At 38.8% G+C, this 5,000-nt stretch overlaps 1 protein-coding gene across 1 annotated transcript in view; it reads left to right on the top strand.

Moving 5' to 3' along the window:
• The window catches only part of LOC137998110 (uncharacterized), a 216,787-nt gene that overhangs the window by 121,934 nt on the left and 89,853 nt on the right, over positions 1 to 5,000 (top strand). The window lies entirely within an intron of this gene.

Here is a 5,000-nt window from a genome sequence, read left to right as displayed (position 1 = left end):
CCGGTACACAAGAAAGGGATTAAATCAGATTGTGCCAACTACCGACCGTTGACAATGCTCAATTTGAACAGCAAAATTTTGGAGGACATTGTCTGTGATTCCTTAGATTCTCACCTTGGAACTAATGATCTTATACACCCAAATCAGTGGGGGTTCAAAAAAGGTGTCTCCACTGAATCACTGCCTTTGTACTTAACTGAAACATGGAAAAAGGCAATTGATGATGGCTATAAAGTTGGTGTTCTTTTTGTCGACTTTAAGAAGGCATTTGACACAGTCGATCATGTCATCCTTAAATCCAAATTGTCAGACTTAGGAGTCTCTGGTGTTACTCACGAGTGGATTGCAAGCTACCTTCATGAAAGATCCCAATATGTTAATGTCAACGGCGCAAGATCAAAGCTACGACAAATCGCCATCGGTGTTCCTCAAAAGATATGCTCCTTGCTTTGGAGCAAGGGTGGCACATTCGGTTAGTGCGCAGCCTTGGTGCATAAGGTCCTGAGTTCGATCCCCGGATCTCACATCCTTGTTTCGACTTCTTTCCTTTCAGCGTAGCCTAAGTAGCTTTAAATACCCTTAAAACGGGGCACTGATGGAAAGAGGGGGGGTAAAATGAGCGCACCGTCGGCTTCCTGGGAGAATACTCTCTAGAGAGTAAAGGAACTTCCGACGTTAAATAAGGTGTACCTTTACCTTTTCTACTGGGACCCAGACTCTTTGCAATATATGTCAACGACCTACAAAATTCCTCCAAAATCGGATGTATCCATATGTTTGCAGATGACACTACTATCTACTATATTGGGAAAGAGGTCGATGATGCGTTAAACTACATTTTATACGACTTCAGAGTATGGCGCTTTAAGAATCGTCTGACTGTTCACACTGGAAAGACTGAGGCTTTGCTGATTTCCAGCCATGCTGTTGTTGGTCCATTAAGACCTCTTATGTTCGGAAATTGTTACATTCACTTCACCACTGAATCCACTTGCTTAGGGGTTGAAATCGACTAAAAACTGAACTGGAAACCCCAAGTTAAAGCACTGCATACTAAGTTTGGAGGAAAGCTAAAATTCCTGAAAAAAGTTTAAAGCCCTTCCCTCAAGTGTCTTGGAAGAAATATATTTCAAAGGGATTGTACCAAGCATCACTTACTGCATCGCTATTTGGGGATCTTGCTCGCCATCTGCATTTTATACTTTGGAACATTTGCACCTGAAAGCAGCCAAACTAGTACACAAACTACCTACCGAAACTCCTGACACTGACGTTTTTGAACTTGTAGAATGGAAACCACTGGTCTATATTTACAAGCGTAGGCTCGCTTCTATAATGTACCAGGTCTATCATAATAGTTTACCTGATCAATTCACAGCCCTATTTGAAACACGCAACACTAATACTAATTATAATTTAAGGCGTATTAATCACTTCTTGCATGTACGGTACAATAGCAACATCGGCAGAAATAGTGTAAGGTATAGAGGGCCCATTGTTTGGAATTTAATCCCTGAAGCCATCAAGCTAAAGGACGCTTCCTCCTATCAACTTTTTAAACAAAAACTTAGACAGGCCTCAAAGATACTGGACCAAATTCAATTCGAAAAAGAGGCCTGTCTGATAACATCAAAATAATCAGATTATTTATATTTTTAGTTTTTAAATTTTAGAAGTTTTTATTATTTTCATTTAAGGTTTTGTAAATATAGATTTTAATTAAGTTGTTGGCAGGTCCACACCAACCTTCCGGTTGCCGCAAACTGACCTGCCTTAACAAATAGTATATGTATGTATGTATGTATGTAGGACGTTCGCGCTAATTGTTTGTGCGCAACATTACTGCGCAGGTAACGCGACTGTAATATGTCACGCATTACTTCGAGCATTAGTGAAGTTGAGGCTTTAAAACCTTTGCAAAAACCGTGGACGGTAAGCCTTACACAGCGCTCGACCAGAGATGATCGTGATCAGTCAAAATTGATTAAAAAATATTTATGAAAGTCAAGTAGAATACTGCACGACTGATATTCGCGTTGTTTTATCAGTCGTGCACTAGTCTACTGACTTTCATACTATTTTTCAAGTATTAGTTAAAATAACATGGGGAAACAAAAACGCCGTGGAAAAATTCCAGGCCGGCAAAAGAATGGCACATTTATTTCCGAATCATCATGAAGCGTTAAAGAGAAGTGAGGGGGATGATGGAAAAGTTCTGGAAAAGGTAGCTGATAGAGTAGTGGCTATAAAGTTTGGAAAACTCGAGGACGAACCGTTGCGTAAATTTAATGGGGCTGTTTTTTTTTTTTGTTTTTTTTAAATGTTTTTATTACCCTACGAACTTAAGTTAAAAATGAATGTTTTTTTTTAAGTTCTTTTCCTTTTCTTTCGTGAAAACGGAGCAGTATTAATGTCCCCGTCCGCTTGAATAGTGCGGACCTACGTGGAAACAACCAGCGATTAAATTTCACAAAAACCACACTCCAGAAGATAAGCATGACGGCAATGGAGAGATATCGTACAAAACAATAACCAAATGAGGATGACGCCGGCTTAAAACTTCGTTGCTATGCTCGAGAAAGTTTTTTTTTTTTTTTTTTTTCGGTAAAAAAACTCTCATCCGTTCAACTATCGATCCTCTCTTGGGTTCCAGTCCTTCCTTCCTTCACGCAAAAACGTGACAAACGAAAATTACCAAGAGCTTTCCAAAATCAAATCAATTTTACTCTTTTAAATCATCGGTGACCTCTATTTTTTTTAATCATGAATCACTTACTTTACTTACAATCTACAAAATATAATGAAATGAGAAAATTTCCACCGTAAGAAGTTGTCTTTTTTAACATTTTCTTTACTCGTGCAATCGAATTCTGGTAGTGGTTGCAACGGATAGAGCTTACGAAAACGCTCGTCGAGGATGAACTGTACTGTTTAAGACATCCCTAGCGGCATGCAATTATCTAAAAATCCCACTCCTAAAAACGTATGCACGGAAACCTTCACTCTAACAGTTAACTTTTTTATTCCATTTTCGATGGATGAGCAGATAAGGCTACATCTCATTATTATGACCGATTTCTCGAAATTAAGGCATTTTTTCCACTGCCACTTTCTCCGAAACAAAGTCGGTGAACCCCCAGTTTTTTTTTTCCTTTTTGAAGTAAGTGCTTTATGACCTAACTCTAGGCGAGAAATAAAGAAAATCTCACCCTAGTAAGATTTTGGCGCGAACGTCTTTAAGGAGGCTCGAAAGGTTTTTTAGCTGCGCGCGCGCGCGCTTAACCTACACACGCCATAACTAAGGAACACGCGTCGGCTGAATGAATCAAATTTCTACAAAAAATAGCCCACGCAACACACCAGAAGTGATTTCGAAATTTTGCTCACTGATCTATCTTGATTTTTTGCATGCACTTATCATTCACGATGGCACTTCAAATAAAAAAGTTTCAGGGGAAGTTATCAAGTACAATTTTCTGTAAAGTATGAAAACGCCTTTTTCGATGTATCTTAAATTTCACTGGATAACTTTTTGTCATACTCTCTAAGAAGTTAAAGAATTTAGGGAGATTTTCAACGAAGAAATAAAAACGGTAAATCACCGACTTAGTTTTTCAGGTAATTTTCAAAATTAAAATTTAGAGTGCCTTTTTGTGGACCTGGCGTGTTGTCATGGTAACGGATATGACGTCATAAGTGCCCTTAAAAGATTACCCAACAACAGAGTTGCAAAGATATTTATAGTTTGCCCACACTATGAAATATCCTTCTTTGGCATCTTTCATCGTTTCACAAACACTATAGCAACTAAAAACCCTTTCGAGCCTCCTTTAAGACGACAGCCCGCTGTGACTTAAATTTATTATTAGCTTCTGTCGCTGTATCTGATTTCGCGAAAAACTGGCAGAAAAAATCCAAATGGATACCACCTTACATGTAGCCGCTTCCAGAAGTTATCCCTAGTCTCAGAGAAAGACTGGTAGGAAGAACTGTTTCTGGCAAGCTATCATCTTATGAGCAGAATTTTCAGTTAAGAACTGCGTTCGTACGTTTCGTACCATTTACAATCAGTATACTACAAGACCTCTCATTCGCTTTCATTAGTACTCTGAAATCGTTCGTACCGATTTGTTTAGGATACTTCTCCCACATTGTAGGACAGGAACATGAAAGAGTTCCAATAGTTCAAAGTTATCATTTTGAGGTGACGTTTTCGTCGTTGATCTTAGAGTAGGGACCTTAAGATCTACGACCGGGTGACGTCGAAGAAAATGCCACCTCAAATAGAACGGCTCTATCGCAATTTTTCCGTTTCGTTCACGTGGCACAATGTAAACAAAGTATACTAAAAATAAATTGGAGCGACTGGTTTTAGAGAAAAACTGAATAGAGAATCAAAGATTCACTTTTTCAAGCTCACGTTGTCGTTAAAACCTCAATTTTTACGATTTCACATCATTGTCATGTACCGCAAAAGTAGGTGCTAAATTACTAAGTTGTGCGGGCGATGCACAAATATTTTTCCTTTCTTACGGCCTTGTCATAGCCGTCGAGGTTACTTTAAACTCCCTCGTCCTTATAACTGGCAGGATATAAATTGATTTTAGGTTTCATTATTTTATCGCGCCGTTTTGCTTATAGAGTGTTTTCACACGTGACATCACGGCAGCCATGTTGTTGTCCCTAAACAAAAGAACGACGGCCATGTTGGTGTCCTCAACTCAGCTAATCCTCCGGGAATTGTGCTTCATTATCATGCAAACCTTTTCTTTCGTCTCCATGGAAAAACAAGATTACTGATCATGTGAGTGAAAACACGCTATTGGGGCTAAAGACACTCGTTAATTTCCCTTGAATTTCATTTAACTGGTGCAGTCAATTTCCGACCACATCACCTAACACTACTACTGCCCACTTCTCTATAATTTCGTTCTTGTTAAAGTGCCCATGTGATTTTTTTTTCTTCAGATTTTGAAAGTGTGTTTGCTTAACACCTGACT

Source organism: Montipora foliosa, chromosome 3 (genome assembly GCF_036669935.1).
Source record: "Montipora foliosa isolate CH-2021 chromosome 3, ASM3666993v2, whole genome shotgun sequence".
Lineage (NCBI taxonomy): Eukaryota > Metazoa > Cnidaria > Anthozoa > Scleractinia > Acroporidae > Montipora > Montipora foliosa.
This window is presented reverse-complemented; position numbering and strand designations above follow the sequence as displayed.